At 39.9% G+C, this 21,641-nt stretch overlaps 1 pseudogene; it reads right to left on the bottom strand.

Moving 5' to 3' along the window:
* Positions 1-4,816: 4,816 nt before the first annotated feature.
* Positions 4,817-21,641, bottom strand: part of LOC100355138 (large ribosomal subunit protein eL28 pseudogene) — a 34,156-nt pseudogene continuing 17,331 nt past the window's right edge.

Below are 21,641 nucleotides of genomic sequence, written 5' to 3'. Positions count from 1 at the left end.
TGCTCCAGGTCTCCTGCTGGCACTGGATCCCTGACTTTTAAACTCTTACCTGCAGGTGTGTCTCTCACAGTCCTGTTCATGCTATGGTCCTCTCAACCTAATCTCTCTCCGAAGAGGGACACCAGACTTTGGGGTCCCTCTCCAATTGCCTGTCCATGCACTGGCCAACAGCCCTGCCTGCACTCTGGAAGGTGCTTTCCTGTTCATCTTGTAACTGTAGATCACCTCTGGTCAGCAAACCAGAAAATGTCTCTACCATGCTTTGGGTTCAACTGTGCATTCCCCAGTGAGATTTGAACCACAGCCTTGGAAGGGCGGCTCCCTTTCAAGTTGATTCTCCTCTCTCTACAGTACCACATAGAGTATTATTATATCCTAAGTTATTCTTGTATTACAAGTCTAATTATTTATATTATTAGATTTCCTCAATTTAAATCACTACATGGTTTCAGTCTCCTGATTGGATCCAGAATGCTAGAGCCAAAGACCCAACCACCCTATTTAATAGTGAAGATGTTGGTCAAGGGAAGATGTGTCTGTATCTACTGCTTCCACTTCATGTTGTCTTATTCATTTTGTATTTTACTGCACTTTGGCTTCTACCCCCACCATATCATACTCTTCAAGATAACTAACAAACATAGTACTAATGCTAGTGGGTAGTATTTTGAATTTCATCTTATTTGACTTATGGTCTCCATCCAATACCCCGCCTTTGTTTCATGACACTACACACTCCTTCTACTTCTTTGACAGTTCTTTCTCAGTCTCCTTCAAAGGACTTCTTCCTTCTGCCTATTTCTTGAGTGTTGGTGTTTTTCTGGATTCTATCCTAGGTCTTCTTATTATATCATATAATTTCTTGAGTTTTGTCTTCCAGTCCCATGCTTTCAACATTCACTTATATATGAACACATCCCAAATCTATATATTTAAAGATCAATAGTTTAAATTTCTGTCCTGAGCTCCATCTCTCCTCTACACATGACTCATAGGCAGCTCAGTGTATCAAACTCAATGTGCCCAAATGATCACCTTTCCTGCCAAACATGTTTTCATCTTCCATTTCTCTGCATCAGTGAATGACACCACCAATCACCTCACCCAAGCTGGGAACCTGGGAGTCATCACATATTTCCTTTCCCTCCTCCAATTCTAAAAATATATCAGCTACCAAGTCCTAATGATTCTCCTCCTGAAAAGCCACTGAACCTTACAATTTCCTTCACAGTTCACACTTGAGTAAGGGGGTGAAATCTGAATGAGTAGGAAACTCATCCAAGAAACAAGATGGTGGTCACAGACTGCACAAAGGTAGAGATGTGAAACAGCACAATTTGAGGCCATGCTATGCTTTGCCATAATTGCCATAATGGGTAATTTTATATGCCAACTTGGTGAGTCCGTAGTACCATTTGACTTGCAGCAGAAGAAACTGTCCTCCATGGTGTACATGAACCTTATTCAGTAAGCTAATGGCCTTAAGAACAAAAGCTGAAATTTCTCAGAAAAACATAAATTCTGGTTCAAGATGAGATAATCAACATGTGCCTGAGTGTTTCCCACTTGCCTACAAACTTCTAACTTTACAGCCTTTCTCTCTCTCTGGTTTGGTTATCAGTCAATTAATTGGACTGGCAGGTTTACCCATGGTTAGTAATTAATTTCTTCTTTGAACAGAGCAAGAAATAATTAGTTCAGAGCATAGATAGTAAAAAATCAAAAACTAAGTTTCATTTTTTGGGCTACTGTCTTAGTACACTTATTTCTGAAAACAAAGGAAGCTGTGAAAGCAATGAAGCACTCATGTTGGCTTATTTATACTGAGTATCTAGTGGCTTGCAGGGGTTCAATAGTCTTTTTTTTTTTTTTTTTTGACAGGCAGAGTGGACAGTGAGAGAGAGAGACAGAGAGAAAGGTCTTCCTTTGCCGTTGGTTCACCCTCCAATGGCCGCCACTGCCGGCGCGCTGCGGCCGGTGCACTGCACTGATCTGATGGCAGGAGCCAGGTACTTATCCTGGTCTCCCATGTGGGTGCAGGGCCCAAGTACTTGGGCCATCCTCCACTGCACTCCCGAGCCACAGCAGAGATTTATTTGAAAGGCAGAGTTACAGAGAAGCAGAAGTAGGGGGGTGTGTCTTCCATCTGCTGGTTCACTCCCCAGATGGCCACAATGGCTGGAGCTGCATCTACCTGAAGCCAGGAGCTGGGAACTTCTGGGTTCCCCATGTGGGAACAGGGGCACAAGGACTTGAGCCATCCTCCACTGTTTTCCCAGGCCATAGCAGAGAACTGGATCAGAAGTGGAGCAGCCAGGACTTGAACTGGCACCCATGTGGGATGCCAGCACTGCAGGCGGCAGCAGTACCCGCTCTGCCACAACACCAGCCCTGAGGGACTCAATATTCTTTTTGGGGGGGGGGTAGTAAAGACAGCCGAGAATGTTATGAATCCCTAGCTGTGTTTTCTTTTTACTTTATTTTATTTTTTTGTACTTTTATTTAATGAATATAAATTTCCAAAGTACAGCTTATGGATTACAATGGCTTCCCCCCCAATAACTTCCCTCCCACCCGCAACCCTCTGCTCTCCCACTCCCTCTCCCCTTCCATTCACATCAAGATTCATTTTCAATTCTCTTTAAATACAGAAGATCAATTTAGTATATATTAAGTAAAGGTTTCAACAGTTTGCACCCACACAGAAACACAAAGTGAAAAACACTGTTTGAGTATTTTTTTAGTTTTATAGTTATAGTTTTATAGTTATAGCATTAAATCACAATGTACAGCGCATTAAGGACAGAGATACTACATGAGGAGTAAGTGCACAGTGACTCCTGTTGTTGATTTAACAAATTGACACTTTTGTTTTTTGGCATCAGTAATCACCCTAGGCTCTTGTCATGAGTCGCCAAGGCTATGGAAGCCTTTTGAGTTCACCGACTCTGATCATATTTAGACAATGTTATCGTCAGAGTGGAAGTTCTCTCCTCCCTTCAGAGAAAGGTACCTCCTTCTTTGATGACCTGTTCTTTCCACTGGGATCTCACTCGCAGAGATCTTTCATTTAGGTCCTCTTTTTTTTTTGCCAGAATGTCTTGGCTTTCCATACCTGAAATATTCTCATGGGCTTTTCAGCCAGATCCAAATGCCTTAAGGGCTGATTCTGAGGCCAGAGTGCTGTTTAGGACATCTGCCATTCTATGAGTCTGCTGTGTATTCCACTTCCCATGTTGGATCATTCTCTCCCTTTTTTTTATTCTATCAGTTAGTATTAGCAGACACTAGTCTTGTTTGTGTTATCCCTTTGACTCTCAGTCCTATCATTATGATCAATTGTGAACAGAAATTGATCACTTGGACTAGTAAGATGGTGTTCGTAAATGCCACCTTGATGGGATTGAATTGGAATCCCCTGGTATGTTTCTGACTCTACCATTTGGGGCGAGTCCAATTGTGGCTCAATATTCTTGAAGAAAACTTGCCTTGAGATAGGACATTTATTAGTTCATCAACATTTCTACAAATGTAAAGAAGCCTTCTAACAACCTTCCATCCTGAGATACTACTTCACATTCATACTAAGGGAGCATCTGCAAGCATGTGTTCCTTGCTCAATAAAAATTCAGTAGAACAAGTGACCCCCCCAGAAGTGGTGATGTGACTCATGCTGATACCACAGTTTTTACATAGAACTAAGTGAGTTCATTCCTTTGTTCATTAGTCAGGCAAATATTTTAAAGACTTGGGTTTTTACCCCCTACTTTCAGGAAAGAAATGAGAGGAGGAAAGCACAGGAGTCCCTTAAAATATTTTTAGTTTTTAAGTAGAAGCAAGCCAGTGGAAAATTAAACAAGTAGACCAAAACTTTCAAGTTAAGAGTTTAATGTTATATGGTATGTTTTTAGCCTCTTAACAATTCCTGGTGTATAGAATGTACATTAAAATAATTATAGAATCAGCCGGTGCCGCGGCTCACTAGGCTAATCCTCCGCCTAGCGGCGCCGGCACACCAGGTTCTAGTCCTGGTTGGGGCGCCGGATTCTGTCCCGGTTGCCCCTCTTCCAGGCCAGCTCTCTGCTGTGGCCAGGGAGTGCAGTGGAGGATGGCCCAGGTGCTTGGGCCCTGCACCCCATGGGAGACCAGGAAAAGCACCTGGCTCCTGGCTCCTGCCATCAGATCAGCAAGGTGCGCCGGCCGCAGCGCACTGGCTGCGGCGGCCATTGGAGGGTGAACCAACGGCAAAGGAAGACCTTTCTCTCTGTCTCTCTCTCTCACTGTCCACTCTGCCTGTCAAAAAAAATAATAATAATTATAGAATGCATTACCTGAAATGTAATCCAATTATCAATTGAATTACACTGGGAAATCAAAAAGAAAGCCGATGAAAACCTCAGTAACAGTACAACCATGGAGAATTGAAAAGTTGGGGTAGAATTTAAACACATTAATAACTGTCTCTATAGGATCTTCCAAATTCAGTCTTCTTGTTTGAAGTTTAAGTAAAATTTGATTTGATCATTCTTTTAGAGATCAAACTTTTCCAAGCAACCTCGTTTGTAGGTCCCCTGTTGGTCTTTATGACAAATTTTAGTGGTATATGATTATAAGAGTCAGAATCTAAACAAAAGCCAGGAATTTTTCTGGTTTCTATTGTGGAAAGTTCCATTTCTGAGTCTCTTCTTAGCATTCCCACCATCATACCACCATTTTAGTGTTATAAACATTTTGGAAAGACACAAAGAGTAAAACAAGGTGTCAAGCATTTTCTTAGCATTCAAACATTTTGTTAAATTTTTTTTTTTTTTTTAAACAGGTCTGACTGTTTATTGTGGGCAGGGGCTCAGGAGCTCTTGGTGGGGCGGGTGCGCTTCCTCTTCACCATCATGGGCTTCTGGCTGCTCAGGATGGCGCTGGCTCTGCGGATGGCGGCCATGCGCAGGTCGGGGCGGTACTTGTTCTTGCGAATCATGTGCCGGATGCTGCTGAGCGTGGCCCGGGCGTTCTTGTTGATGGTGGTGCGCACTTACGAGGTGGCCGGCTTCCGCTGGCCGGATCTGCGCTTCATGACCACCACGACGCCCTTGCCGTCGGCCGCCGGCTCCACGCCCACGGTCTTGCGGTGGATAAGCCCGTTGTAGCGGAACGAGTTGCGGGCCTTCAGGTTGTTGGGCTCCGTGCTGTACGTCTGCTTGTTCCTCTTGATCAGGAAGCTGCAGCAGTTGCGCACGACCATCCACTGCAGGTGCGCGGAGATGGCGGCGGCGGCTCCTCGCGCCGAGGCTGCCGGAGACGGAAAGAGACATTTTGTTAAATTTAAAGAATAAAAAATTATTGGGATTTGCCTAGTAAAGGGAATTCTAAAATGTTTTTAATAGGGGCATAATTTCATTGCCCTAACCTGAAATGCCATTATCATGAAGGCTATAGTGCTATGTACACATAATAGGCTTGTCCCAAAAATCCTTTATGGGATCTGATTCTATTCCACACAAAGGCAAAATGTTTTATGTTTCAGTTTTGACACTTGTGAAAAGTAAGCAATACTTACTTTTTTGAGAGAGAAAAGCAAAACCAAAAATGACAGTTACATTGTAAATATCACAAATATTCTCATTTAATGGAATGATAAAAGGGTACTTCAAAAAGTTAGTATAAAGGAAATTAAAAGATAAATTACTTTTGGTGCAAGTTTTTTTTTAATTAATGCATAGTTTTTTTCATAAAAAGCATTTTCCATGAACTTTTTGAAGATTCTTCATGTTATGTACCTAACAGTAGAACCTGGCATACAATATGCACTAGAACACTTGCTAAAAGCATTAATTAAACAAGAAAGTCATTGTTTTTATGTACTGGGAAAACTTTGGGGGATTCATTCATTATTTAGCAGTTATTGGTCCCATTTTTCATAAAAACAGATATTTCAATTCAGTTTCCAAATGAAGTAACTGGCCAATATTGGAGGTACAGCCACTGGTTTTTGTGTTAGTTATGCATTAGTAGATGATTGACAGTGGGGTCAATTCTAGTCCCTCAAGGAATTTATAGAATTGTTCTATCCATTCTGAAATTAAAATGCTACAGATAGATATGCAACTGAGAGCCCATTCTCCTTTCATTACTCCCCCACCTCCAGAAAGGAGGGAGGTTCAAGGACAGGATTTGCTTCTTGGTAACAGCTGAAGCCTTGCCCAGAGTTGGTCTTGGGAGTGACTGCTGTGAGAACTAGTCATCACCATCATTTGGGGAGAGGTAGGAGTGGAGGCGAAATGTCTCTGAGCTTGGCTTCCTCCCAGGAGAAGGGAGGATACTGGAAGTGGAAGGAGTGTGATGGGTGAGAATGAGCTCACTAGCAAGTAACTGTAGCTGTCAGTTCCCACAAGGTTGGGCTTTGCTCAAATGTCACCAAAGGAGAACCAAAGACAAGGTCTGTAAACAACCACAGAGATAATAAGAGGCTGGGAAAGGAGACTTCGTCAAAAGGCTTATGGTACTGGGGTAATTTATTCTAAAGGAAGGAAGGCGGAACAATATTTATTTGGGGCTACTTAAGATTCAGTCGGAAGAAATAATTCCATAGTTTACTGCGCACTTACACAAGTCAGGCATTTTCAATGCTTATTGCCTGTATAAACAGGAAATATTATTGTTATATTATTATATTATGTTATTATTTAATAAAATAGTAGTAAACCTATGGAGGACCATTTTTGTATGAAGAAACTGAGCCTCTCAAAAGTTCAGCAAGATAACCAAATGGCACAGATAATGTGAATGGTACTGGACTTTTCTTCCAGGTTAGCCTGACTGATATTGCAGTGACTGTATGAAAAGTTGCCCTACTGACAGACGGATTTGGTTACAATCCCAGAGTTGAGGGTCTAGAAAGATAGGAGGATGGTCTATAGAAGCATCTCAGGTCTATCATTATCTTGTGTCTGCTAATGGCAACATGGAGTCCATTTTCTTCATACTTCCCTATCCTACAAATTCTACATTTCTGCTCCCAAATCAATCCTCTGAGTGACTCTAAGACACAATGACAAATTTTTTTTTTTTTTTTTGGCAGGCAGAGTGGACAGTGAGAGAGAGACAGAGAGAAAGGCCTTCCTTTTCCATTGGTTCACCCCCCAATGGCCGCTGCGGCCAGCGCGCTGCGGCCGGTGCACAGCGCTGATCCGAAGGCAGGAGCCAGGTGCTTCTCCTGGTCTCTGCAGGCAGAGGATTAGCCTATTGAGACATGACGCTGGCCCACAATGACAATTTATACATACACACAGACACAGAGAGAGAAAGAGAGAGAGAGAGAGAGAGAGAGAGAGAGAGAGAGAAAGGAGGAGAGACTTGGATATATATATACACACCTTCTTCAAAGCTTTTGGATAGAGGGCATAAATTTCAGGAAGAGTCAACCCTTTCCTGTAAAGGAGTGTAGGATTCTGTCTTGGCCAGTGTTTCCTTGAAAGATGGAAAAGAAATGAAATAGTCACTACTATAAAGATGCTTCAGGGAGATATCAATAATGATAAGCCAATAATAGTTTAACACACCATGTCGTGGGGCCATGGACTGGTGACCCTGAGATTCGCTTATAAGTGAAATTCTTTTTTTTTTTTTTAAAGATTTACTTATTTGAAAGTCAGAGTTACACAGAGAGAGGAGAGCAGAAAGAAAGAGAGAGAGAGAGAGAGAGGTTTTCCATCAGATGGTTCACTCCCCAATTGGCCGCAACGGCCAGAGCTGCGCCGATGTGAAGCCAGGAGTCAGGTGCTTCCTCCTGGTCCCATGGGGGTGCAGGGCCCAAGCACTTGGGCCATCCTCCACTGCACTCCCTGGCCACAGCAGAGAGCTGGACTGGAAGAGGAGCAACTGGGACAGAATCCGGTGCCCCAACTGGGACTAGAACCTGGAGTGCCTGCGCTGCAGGCGGAGGAGTAGCCAAGTGTGCCGCGTCACCGGCCAACCCCCTGAGATTCTTAAAACCAGAGAAAGACAGAGAAGGGCCTGGGATACCCTGGTCCAGTTCCTACATCACTCATGAGGAAACTGCCACCACATAATCTTGGTTTAGGTAAAAACAGTATGAGACCTGAGTCCAGTAGAGAACTAGTGCTTTTCAAGTCCCATAAAATGTCAACCCACTCCCATATACTTCAATTTATCAATGTCTTCAGGCCAAGTACACAGTCTACTTTCAATCATTAACTTTCATTTCATCTCCCAGCTCCAGTCCAATGTATTCTGTAGAGCCAGCTTCAATCTGCTCCATGCTATTTCCTGAACACTCTGTGAACAACTGCGACTCTTGACTTTTGCTTGCACCCTTTCCTGAGCTTCAGATTTCCCTACTATTAAAACTGGAAAAAAAAATTCTATCCCTTCTTTAAAACTCAGCTCAAAATCGTCACTTCTGAAAAACTGCTAAAACACATGCTCAAAGGCAGTTAGGGTGTACTTGTTGTGTGGTGTTTATTATGATTTAGTACATTTCCCTACTGCCCCAAAATGCATATGATTATTACACAGACTGGAATGTGCACATGTGCCACATTCCCATCTTTCCACTATCCTCCTTTTTCTATTTTTTGGCATTAAGGGAACTTTCTCCGAGAGAGAGTACCTATGATCATGGAGGTGTTAGAGGGTTCGGGTGAAGTCTAGAGCATGGGGTGCAGGAGGCTGATCTCTTGGTATTTGCTCCAATTCTGACACAAAGGGATGTTTTGGAGATCTTGGATTTTTATGTAGATTATGCTCTGGAGGTCACCAGACTTGGAAGAGAGGCAGCAGTTGAGTACAGAAATTCTTTCCAGGAATGATTCCTACATTTGTTTAAACTATCCTTCCAGTTCAACTGGAGCTTTCATTAGAATGAAAAAAAAAAAAAGTCAAACTTTGCCACATAGTTGCACTTAATAAATATTTGTCACATTGGCTTGAACTTTGAAAAACTCTCTGATAATATGTAATTTTAAGTTCTTTCTCCAGATCTGGTCTGAAATATAGCTAGCTCACACAAACTTCAATTGTTTTTTCTGTGTCCCACAAAATTTTGGGGGCTAAGTTCCTAAAGGGTCTGTGATATTTGAAAAGGGATTAGCCTGTTACCAACTATTTCTCCCCTGGTTTGATCAGTTTCCACAGCTGACCAATTAGTTAGGCAGTACACAGGAAATGATGAAAGTGAAACTCAGATCCTTAGTTAATATACTTGAAAATGATTAAAAGCTTAGCCATTGTCTGGGATGGTCAGACACTGGGGGAATAGTGCTGAGAAGATTCTGCAGTGTACACATGTGGGAGGAGGGTATTAGGAGCTGGCAGGTGACTGGAAAGGAGATGAGAAAAGATGAAACTGAAAACTGAGGATCACATTTATTGACTGTGTTTGAATTCTCAAATTTTCCCTAGGTGCAGCCTCTCTCACCACAAGTCTATGCTCCTAAATTGCTGGTCACCACTCAAGGAGTGGGACACATGACTTACAAAAGCCTGAATGAGTGCACTGTCATCCAAGAGTTCATGAAGTTCTTCCTATAGGAAGGGATCAGTGATCACAGCAACACAAAAAATTAGAGCTGCCCAGGAGCTGGGTTCCCAGCTGGTTCAGTCCTATGGGGAAAGCCAAATCTCAAAAGAATTTAAGGAATTATTCAGTGTCACATTGAAGCCTTAAATATTATCTGGCTTCCTTAGACACTATTTTGTCTCTCAATACTTTTGTAAAAAACAGAGGTTTTACATGATTTTTTTTCTATAAATCACTATATTTTCAAGACTAATAGTCTTCTTCTAACTCATAAACATCTCTTCACAAGTCATATCATTTTTTTGCACCCAACAAACCAATTCATCCTAAAATGCCCTTGGGACGCTGTTTTCTGGTCGTATCTGTGGATTTTGTAATGCATTTGGAAATGTTTTAGTGCATTCACAAGCAGCACAATTTGATGACCTGAGTTCAAATCCTTTTTAAACTCTGTGTTGACCACGCCTCTAAGTTTCAATGTCCTCTTCTGTAAAATGAGAGGAATACACTCACCTCATGAGATGGTAGAGATTAAAAGTGAAATACTTAGAAAACATTTAGGGTAGTTCCAGATATTAATCCTCATTAATATTATTGTTATTATTTGTGTGCCCTTTCTTATACTGCTTAAAGCTTTCATGTTTTACATCTTTTATTTTAGGTACTTAATTCCCACCCATTCTTTTTTTTTTTTTTTTTTTTTTTTTTTTTTTTTTGACAGGCAGAGTGGACAGTGAGAGAGAGAGACAGAGAGAGAAAGGTCTTCCTTTGCCGTTGGTTCACCCTCCAATGGCCGCCGCTGCAGCCGGCGCACCGCGCTGATCCTGGCAGGAGCCAGGAGCCAGGTGCTTTTCCTGGTCTCCCATGGGGTGCAGGGCCCAAGCACCTGGGCCATCCTCCACTGCACTCCCTGGCCACAGCAGAGGGCTGGCCTGGAAGAGGGGCAACCGGGACAGAATCCGGCGCCCCAACCGGGACTAGAACCCGGTGTGCCGGCGCCGCAAGGTGGAGGATTAGCCTATTGAGCCACGGCGCCGGCTCAATTCCCACCCATTCTTAGCATGTCTGGCCCAGCTTACTTTGAATTTGTTGTTCATTTCATCAGTAGTCAACTCTGAGGGCCTATTGTTACCTAGCATTGCTTCACATAATGGAGATGCAATAAATAGACAGAGAATCTTCTTCCAGGTGACTGTGCTCACTGATGGGGGTTCATTAATCACTCTGCTGCAATATTTTGCTTCCAACATGAGAGTTATGATGTCTATTTCACATCCACTTCTAACTATAACAAGTATTTTGGACACTATTATTTGAGGTATTAAAGGGCTGCTTTGACAAAATGAAAAATGACAGTAGCTTCGGCAAAGTAGTGAAAGTTCAAGCTGGAGGTGGTTTGAGGTTGTGATGTAGTCATGACTCTCTGCTAGTTGGCTTGGCTAAGAACCAAGGTTCCCACTATTTTATTGGTTCTGCATCCCTAAGGGTATGGCCTTCATTTACTGTCCAAACCTGGCTCTCACAACTTCATTGACTCTCAAAAGAATTGGAGAGCATCAAGTATACTTTTAAGGGCTTGACTTGAGATTTTCACATTTGCCTATGCAATAGACTAAAACTTAGTCACATGACCACACTTAAGTGCAAGGAAAGCTGGGAAATGTAGTGTCTAAATGGGAAGCCACATACCAGCTAAAACCCAAAGGAAAAGTTACAAAAATTAAAAAATAAATAGAAGATACAAAAAAATGGAAAGATTTTTCATATTCTTGGATTGGAAGAATCAATATCATCAAAATGTCCATTCATCCTAAAGCAACTTACAGTTTCAATGTGATACCAATCAAAATACCAAAGACATTTTTCTCAGATCTAGCAAAAATGATGCTGAAATTCATACAGAAACCCAGGATACCTCAAATAGCTAAACCAATCTTATACAACAAAAGCAAAGTTGGAGGCATCACACTACCAGATTACAAGATAGACTACAAGGCAGTTATAATCAAAACAACCTGGTCCTGATATAAAAACAGATGGGTAGAAATCAATCCAAGCATCTACAACCAACTTATATTTGACCAAGGAGCTAAAACCAATCCCTGTAACAAGGACAGTCTCTTCAACAAATAGTGCTGGGAAAACTGGATTGCCACATGCAGAAGTATGAAGCAAGACCTCTACCTTATACCTTACTCAAAAATCCATTCAATTTCGATTAAGTATCTAAATCTACAAACCAACACCATAAAATTATCAGAGAGCATTGGGGAGGCCCTGCAAGAATTGGCACAGGCAAAGAGTTCTTGGAAAAGACCCCAGAGGCACAGTGAGTTAAAGCCAAAATTAACAAATGGGATTACATATTTACATATTGAGAAGTTTCTGTACTGTGAAAGGAACACTCAAGAAAATGAAGAGGAAACAGACAGAATGGGAGAAATTATTTGCAAACTATTCAAGTGATAAAGGATTACTAACTACAAAGAGATCAAGAAACTCCACAATAACAAAACAAACAACCCAGTTAAGAGATGGGTGAAGGACTTAAATATTTTTCAAAAGAGGAAATCCAAATGGCCAACATATATATGGAAAAATGTTCAGGATCACTAGCTGTCAGGAAAATGCAAATCAAAACCACAATGAGGTTTTACCTCACCCCAGTTAGAGAGGCTTTCATACAGAAATCAACAAATAGCAAATGCTGGCAAGGATGTGAGAGAAAGGTACCCTAATCCTCTGTTGGTGGACTGTAATGGTAAAGCCATTATGGAAGGCAGTGTGGAGATACCTCAAAAATCTGAATATCCTACCATATGACCCAACCATCCCACCCCTGGGAATTTACCTAAGGGAAATTAAATCAATAAATAAAAGAGTTATCTGAACCCCCAGGTTTATTGCAGCTCAATTCACATAGCTAAGACATGGAATCAACCTAAATGCCCATCAACCAATGACTGGATAAAGAAACTATGGGGTATGTACACTATGGAATACTACATGGCAGTAAAAAAAAAAATTGAAATCTGGTCATTGGCAACAAAATGGATGAATCTGGAAAACAGCATAATTAGTGAATTAAACCAGTCCCAAAGGGACAAATACCATATGTTCTCCTTGATCTGTGAGAACTAATGGAGTACCTAAAAGGAAATCTGTAGAAGTGAAATTGACACTTTGAGAAGGGATGACTTGAGCTGCCCTTGTCTTGACTTTCAAGGAACAGTTTTTCTTTTTTCATTTTTTTTCTTCATGCTATTTGCTGAACTCTTTAGTTAACATAGAGTTAATCATATAAAGTCAATTGAGGATGGATCTCAGTAAAAAATAAGAGTGGGAATAAGAAAGGGAGGAGGAAGTTTTGTAACTGTAAAGCTATATAGTTATACATACATTCCTATGTACTTACTTCTAAGGCACAGTTTAAAAACTTGTCATGAGATCCCAAATCTCATTAAGCTGGGTGGAAAAATGCCATCTTAAGTGTTAAAGTGATCATATTAGTGTTAAAGTGAACATATAGATACGTTTAAGTGTTAAAGTAAACATATAAATAGGTTTAAGTGTCTGGTAATAATAATAGATATAATTAAAAAGGAGAGAATTTTCCAACTTGGGAAATAGTCCACACAGCAGACTCATAGAATGACAATTGCTTTAAGGAACACTTTGATCTTAGAGTTAGCCCTTAAGGCTTCATGGTCTGGCTGAAAAGCCCATGACAGCATTTCAGGCGTGCAAAGCCAAGACACTATGGCAAAAAATGTTCTACATGAAGGATCCCTGTGAGACCCCAGCAGTAAGAAGTGCCCATTAAAAAAGTTGTACTTTTCTCTAAAGGGAGGAGACAGTTTCCAACTTGCTTATGGCCTTGTCTACATACTGATGGAGTTTGTTGATTCAAAAGGTTTCCACAGCTTAGGCAGCTCATGTCAAGAGCCTCAGGTGGTCACTGCTATCATACATAAGAGTGTTAATTGTTAAATTAATAACAAGAGTCACTGTGCACTAAGCCCTGTGCAGGACCTCTACCTTTAATGAGTTGTATTATGAGAGTTAACTGTAAAACTAGTTCTCAGTTTTTGTGTGTATGTGTGCCTGTGTGTGCAAATTGTTCAAGTCTTTACTTAGTATAGAGTTGGTCTTCTGTATACACAGTTAATTGAAAATGAATCTTAATGGAGAATGGAACTGGGAAGGGGAAGGAGGAGGAGGAGGAGTGGTGGGAGTGTGGATGGGAAGGCAGGTGTGGTGGGAAGAATTAGTATATTCCTAAAGTTGTATTTATGAAATTTGTATTTCTTACAAAATAAATAAATAAATAATTTTCTTTTAAAAATGAGTGGGAACACATTTCATGCTTCTCTGTTTTCTTTTTCTTTTTTGACAGGCAGAGTGGACAGTGAGAGAGAGAGACAGAGAGAAAGGTCTTCCTTTTCTGTTGGTTCACCCTCCAATGGCCGCCGCGGCCGGCACGCTGCGGCCAGCACAGCGCGCTGATCCGATGGCAGGAGCCAGGTGCTTCTCCTGGTCTCTCATGCGGGTGCAGGGCCCAAGCACTTGGGCCATCCTCCACTGCACTCCCGGGCCATAGCAGAGAGCTGGCCTGGAAGAGGGGCAACTGGGACAGAATCCGGCGCCCCGACCGGGACTAGAACCTGGTGTGCCAGCACCACAAGGCGGAGGATTAGCCTATTGAGCCATGGCGCCAGCCATGCTTCTCTGTTTTCTAAAAGATGCATTGTCATATTACTATTTCTCCAAAAGTTTGGAAGAATTCACACGTGATACTAGTTAGACTTCAGTTGTCTCTAGGGGAAGATTTTTTAAAATTAGTTTAACTTCTAAAACACATCTGTGACTACTCAAATTTTATTTTCCATGTCAGTTTTCTGAATTTGCATTTTAAAGAAATGTATACCTTTTACATAAGTTGCCAAAGTTATTAGCATAAATTCATTTAACATTTTGAAACATTAGAAATTAAACTACTGGGACTGGTGCTGTGGCTTAATGGGTAAAGCCACTGCCTGCAGTGCTTGCATCCCATATGGACACTGGTTCAAGACTCAGCTGTTCCATTTGCAATCTGGCTCTCTACTATGGCCTGGGAAAGCAGTAGAAGATTGCCCAAGTCCTTGGGCCCCTGCACCCACATGGGAGACCTGGAAGAAGCTCCTGGCTCCTGGCTTCAGATCAGCCCAGCTCTGGCCATTGCACCCATTTTGGGAGTGAACCAGCGGATGCAAGATCTTTCTCTCTGCTTCTACCTGTGCATAATTCTGCCTTTCAAATAAATAATAAAACTATCACATGATGCATTAATCCCGCTTGTGGGTTTATATCCAAATGTGATAAATCACTGCGATGAGATCTGTTGAAGAAACAGCTGCACTTTCATGTTTATTGAAGTAGTATTCATAACAGCTAAAATATGAAGTCAGCCTAAGTCATCAACAGATAAATGGATGAAGAATAAGTGGTATCTGTCTATAATTGTAAAATATTCAGCCATAAGAAGAAATGAAATTTAATCATGTGTGACAGCAAGGTTCAAACTAGAGAACATTAATTATGTTAGGTGAAATAAGCCAGGCACAGAAAGAGAAAGACTACATGGTCCCACTCACACATGGACTCTAAAACAGTCAGTGTCACAGGTGTTGACACTAGACCAGCAGTTACAGAGGGTGGGGTAGAGAAGGGACAGAGGAAAGTGGGGAGAGGCAGATAGAAGGAACAAACTCTGTATTCTATTTTATAGGGGGATGGTTATAGAGAACAATATTTGCCTTGTATATTTCAAAATAGTTAGGAGAGGTTTTTTAATGTTCTCATGACAATGAGATGACAAATGTTTAAGGAGATAGATATGCTAATTACTTTAATTTAATTTTTACTCACTGTATATGTATACACATATTAAAATTCCACATCAAACCCTGTAAATCCAGATATGTTATTATGTATCAATCAAAAATAAAATAAATTAATTGAAAGTCAAAACAGAAACCTTCCATAATCAACTCATCCGAGTGATAAACACGTTCAACATTTTGGTATTCAAGTTCTTGAGTTATTTTCATTTTCCCTCTCAACCTGTACATACACATGACAGATATATGTTATGAATGATATGTGATATATGTTATGAATGAGTATGTGTGTGCAGACTTGAGATAAAAATACATGTATGTGTATTTGTATTTATACATCTACCTATCTGGTTTCATAAATGTATTAGTCATAGTACTTTATAAATTATTCTATTCATTTAACAATTTATATGAACATGTTTCTCTGCTACTAAACATTTTCCTATATTGTAACTTAACCTATTTTATGGATTTATTCTCTGTCAGACAGTAAGCAGTTTGATAAATCTGATTCAGTGGTTTATTTCAAGAGAGGTTTAGCATCAAACTATCAACAAATACCTGTTAAATGGATGGTGTTGTATTTAAACCTCTAAGCATATCTTCAGTGATTTCCCCTAGATACATTTTTTCAAGGCTAATGTCTCAGTGAAGCCTCATTTACCACTGAGTGGTAGATAGCTATCAATAACTGAACCATAGCAGGAGAACAATGCAAGCAAACAGGAATCAGGAACTGTACCTGGACCTCATGGTTCACGAGAATCAAAAAGTTTCATCTCTGGAACCCTACTAGTACCACATTCTTGCTACTCAATGTGTCCCTGCTGTATTCTGACCTCTCACTACAGAATAGTTTTATCTGCTTTGTAGGCAAGCAGAGCTATCATAGAACACAACTGTCGCCCAAACAGCTTTGGTCAGGCAGTGAACTGAGTATAACTAGCACCTGTGATCCCATCTCCACCGTCACAGGACAAAGGATCTCATCTCCCATCTGACGTCAAGAGTTCCACAGTGCATTCACAGCAGAACACAGAACAGATCATCACAGTTCTGTCACTGGGAGGGCAAGTGTTAGAGAAAAGGGATCATGAGTCAGTTGTATCATGGATGATCCAGCTTAAAAAACACTTGGCACATGTCTCAGAGAGAAGTAGAAATGGATAGCAATGCAAATGCTACCAGAATGGAAGCATACAACAATTTTCCACAAGCATTTCTAACAATAACTTATCTGATGGTTCTGAGTCTGCAAAGGCCCAGCCTCTGCAGAACCATGAGACAGATCAAGTTTGTTCTTTGCCTGTGCTAGCTTCAATTTCAGAGTCTTCTCCACTCAGTTAGCTGGCTTTCTCCCTGATGTGCAAAAGCCCAAACTGTTATCCCATTTCCCTGGAAAGTTTCCTCCAATTCTTAAGAAACAATGTTTTGTTCCCTTAGTGCATCGTCCTCTCTCTGTAAATCTCATGAACAAGGAATTTACTAAGTTACAAACTGGGTTGACTTATTTTTATATACTCATTCCAGAAAGGTTTAAGGGCAGCTTATGAAGATACCTAAAATAAAGCAAGATAGTTCAAGTTAAAATAGGAAAGAAAAACAATGGTAGGAGCATAAAATAAGGCCAAGGGTAAGGTTAATTTTAAAAATGTTTCTTTCCACTGAGAAAGGCACTGAGTTTTCTGTAGATAGGTTATGAATTTGGCTCAATGTTTTATTAATAAGAACTAAAAGAAAAAGAAGAAATCTAATCAGTTGCCCAATTCAGTGTTTGAAAGTAAAAAGAGACCGTTTTCTCAGAAGTAATTCTTTGGTTTAAGACTGAAATGGAATTGCTCCCATATTCCTGTAAAGATGACACAGTTTAATATAGTAAAATAAAAAGTCCTCATAAAGATAAGTTTATTCAGGCCTCAATCTAGCTGATAATATCACACCCAGAACTGAAGTAAGGGCCAGATGCTTGGCATTTTCCAGGGATGCTAGTTTATAGGGAATGTTACATTGTTGTCTTCACCAAACTGGAAATCTGGTCAGATTTTTATATATGACTTCATGCATATCTGGCAAAACACAGATTTCTCTCACCAAATGGGAATCTGCTGGAGAAAATTGTTCCCTTGGGTCAGAATGGGAGTCAGGGATCAGACCTTACTCTGCCTCAATGTAATCTTTTGGGGTATATCTGAGTGAGTTTGATGGCACAATATAGCAGTACCATTAGCTCTGAGACCAGCCACCTTTCAGACACCTGAAGCTAAATTTCTGAATCTGAACAATGCATGGGATTGAAGAATTTACTGGGAAGAAGTTTCTTTTTACCTACATTTTACATAACTCAACATGTCTTTCAAAGACTTATCTAATTCCAATAACTACATTTTCTATTTTAAACACAAAGTCTGTAGTATTTTATTTACATTATTAGAAACCATTTTTCTACTATCTACACTAAGTAATGATTGAAAAGATACTTTAAAGATATTGGTTTGGTGGGAGTCTCAGTCTAGCCCTAATTATGCTAATAATCTCTTCAACAAAACCGCTCTACAGGAGTATTGATGACTTACCATGCTGCTTCTCCCAGAAGATCTGGATTAGGAGAAAGTGAAGAGTTTCCTTATGTGTGGTTAAGTGTCTCTGTATCCACTTACCAGTATTGAAGACAAAGTAGGATGTAACTTGACCATGATCAAATATTATCAGACGAATGGGAATGTGCTTTGGAAAATCATTAACAGCTGGTTGTAGCAATCAAAGAGCATTGAAAGAGAGCCTGGAATACTAGGAGACTGTTCTAGTTACTCTACATTTGGCTGTGCAATTAGTGTCAACATTCAATTCCTCAGTCTACAGGGAAGAATCAATCAACACTGATCAGCCTTATATTTTGACAAACTCCATGTAAGGGAGGGAGCTTGTCATCTTGAAAAGAGTTCTTTCTTCCTTGAAGAAATATAGATATTATATTTAAAATTCAAGATGATACAATAAAAGTAATGGTTCACAGAGCAACTGGAAGTCTAGAAATTAAGCTTCTGTAATGGCCTCACTAATAAAATTCTTCTGAAAGTATAAACTATTTCCGAAATAGAAATAACTTCCTGAGTTTTTCAAGGAATTTTATCCAACTTGTTCTAGTTTGTTCTTAGAGTACAATAAATATGCTTGGATGTCTGTGATCAGAATACCTGAATCTAATCCCTGAAAGAATTTGAGGGCTCTTAAAATCTTTTTAAAACTGCTACCACTCTCCTGAGATTGCTACCTGCAAAAACATGCCCTATATTTTCATACACCAAATTCTTAGAAGAAAAACAGGAACACATGTGGCTAAGATTTCTTTTTTTAAGAAAAGAAAACCATATTTAAGGTTTCCTGTCCAGATGCATCAGTGAGACACATCTTGCTTGTCTGACTCTATCATATCTGGTCACAGTACATAATTTTATGTCAACTGACAAATTCCTACCACAGAGGAGGGAAGCAAAGATCTTGAATTGTGAGACAGTTCATGCCACAAAATTTATAAAAGTAAACTTCGGATGTTGATGTTTTTCTCCATTTAAATCTTGCAATTTAATTTAATTAAAAACCTGCAAGAAAACTTGTCTGAATGAGGAGGAAGTAAATGTGGCACTTTGGGCCCATTGAATGCTATTTTTGGTGCTGTCTCAGTGTTTTTTAAGCAACTTTTACAGAAGCCTGTGTTCTCTGCTGCCTTGCAAACTTGCCCAAGTAGACTGACAGTGGAGGGGGTCACTACAGGTGCTTTCTTCCCATGCTTTGAAAGCTGTGGTAAGAAACAGCATTCCTCCTCACTGCTTTAATCCTAGGCTTGGAGTCAGACCTGAGCTGAGACCTGCTTACTGCTCTGTGACTTTGGCAAGCTACTGAATCCCACTAAACAGTGAATCCTCAACTGAAAAATGGGTTGATAACAGTACTTCTCTCATAAAATTGTTGTAAAAATGCAAAGTAATAGAGCATAGGAAATGCTCAATGAAACTAAAAATAAGAAGGTGTTCACTGTATGTTAGTTACCAATGAGAGACTTTTCTCTCAGTGATGGAGGATCAGATAATTTGATCAATCCACCTAATGATAATAACTGCAAGAACTAGACAAAGTAAATGTTGAAGAATTACTTGAATATATATATCACAAGGGTAATGGAATGGTAAAGAATTACGGGAATAACACCTGGAAGAAGCAGATTAAGAACACTGAGCCTGTTCTTTTGACGCTTTTTCTCTCCTAGCAGTTTCTTTCAGATCGTAAAGAGGTGTCTGGAAATTGAGAAGCGATGTAGAAAGTTTTCACCAGTTGTATGAGGTTAGGGGAGTACAAGGAGAGTCCAAGACTTTCAAAGAGGAAGGCCCTGGATTAGGAACTAAGAGTAGCTTCTAATTTGAAATAGTTCCTTGTAGTGATGGAAGACCAATTTCAAATCATCTCAATTACAAGTTGGTTTTGAAGTAACTGGCATTACTAAGAACCCTAGCCTCCTAGGGTTCAATGTACATATTTTTGAATTTTAGAACATCATTCTGGATTTCACATTATTCATGCAATTTTTCTTTTTAAATTTTATTTATTCATTTGAAAGAGAGAGAGAGAGAAAGAGAGAGAGAAAATGTGAACACATTCCCATCTGCTGGTTCACTCCCCAAATGACCTAAATTGAAAAGGGTGTGGGGGCAGGGCCAGAAACCAAAAATGCAAAGGCTTCCATGATTAGCAGGTACCAATTACTTGAGCTAGGACCACTGCCTCCCAGAGTCTGAATTAGAAAGAAGCTGGATTAGGGAGCCAGACATTCAGAAGTGGGCATGGAATCCAAGCACTGCAATGTAGGACATGGATCTCCCAACCACTTAATAACTAGGCCAAGCTCTTGCCCCCTAAAATTTTTCTATACAATGTCTAGTACTTAATAAAAATCAATTTGACCTTCCTTCCTTGGATAATTCAATTTGTAATCTATTAGATATGGCCTAGCAAAGTAGCTGCTTGATGGTGGGGCACTGGTGGGAACTAAGCAAGGTTTGAGAACATTAATGGAGCGGTGAAAGATGATGAAGATAATGGAAAATTGGTTACAAACACAAATAATTTATCTAGTATGTAAACATATTGAGGATGATAGGAGCCAGGTTTCTCCTATCAGAGAACGGAGTTATAAATATTGAAACAAAGAAAACTAGAACAAATTCTGCAGTGCTGGATTAGAATGATAGTTTCAGTCTAACCCATGTCTTTTTAACATAAATTTTAAGTATATTTTATATATTTATAAAATTAAACATGTATTTATTCATTATAATATTTAATGTATTAAACACATATTATTCAATATATTAATATAAAAATCAGCATAGATGTAGATGTGAGTGTACACACACTTACACACACATATTACCTAGCTCTGTCCAATGAGAAGGCCTAAGAACAAGATACTCCAATTACATTTACATACCTAGCACCCAGGTTTTGTTTCCTAAGTTCCATTTTCTATTAAAAGGCACCAGAGTTGTTTGACAAAATGAATGATTCCAAGTTTATTCAGAGAAAGCACAAGCTATGTCTGGACTATCTAGTTGAGCTATCAGTAATAAAGTACTAAAATAATGATGGAACATGCTTTAAAAAGCACAATATGACTATTAGTTTTCTATTGTTACATAACAAGTTACCAAAAACTTAGATGCTTAAGACAACACATGTTTATTATGTCATAGTTTTTTCAGGTCAACAGTCCATGGTTGGCTTATGTGCATTCTCTGCTTGAGGTCTTACAAGGCTACAGTCAAGGTATCACCTGGACTATTTTCTCATCTAGAAGCTTTAATGCAGAGAGATCAGCTTCCAAACTGCTGGGAGAATTAATTTAATTGCAGCTCCAGGAAACTGAGGCTTCAGTTTCTTGCCAGAAGCCAATTTCAGTCTCTAGAGATCACCTATGGTTCCTTCTCTGTGCACTTCTTACCTCTTGCTGTCATACTTGTTTACAGCCAGAAGGAGCATGAGAACAGCCTGCTCTGAGGCCAGCAGGAACTTGTCATCAAAACCTGACAATGACATTGCAAGAAAAATTCCAGTCTAATCTCATTCTCGACTTTGAGACAAAAATCCTTAATAAATACTGGCAAACAGAATACAATGGTCTTTATTTTTTTAAAAGATGTATTTATTTATTTGAAAGGGAGAAAGAGAGAGGA

The sequence above is a fragment of the Oryctolagus cuniculus genome, chromosome 7 (assembly GCF_964237555.1).
Source record: "Oryctolagus cuniculus chromosome 7, mOryCun1.1, whole genome shotgun sequence".
Classification (NCBI taxonomy): Eukaryota; Metazoa; Chordata; class Mammalia; order Lagomorpha; family Leporidae; genus Oryctolagus; species Oryctolagus cuniculus.
Note: the sequence above shows the minus strand (reverse complement) of the source record. Positions and strands in the feature narration are given on the sequence as shown.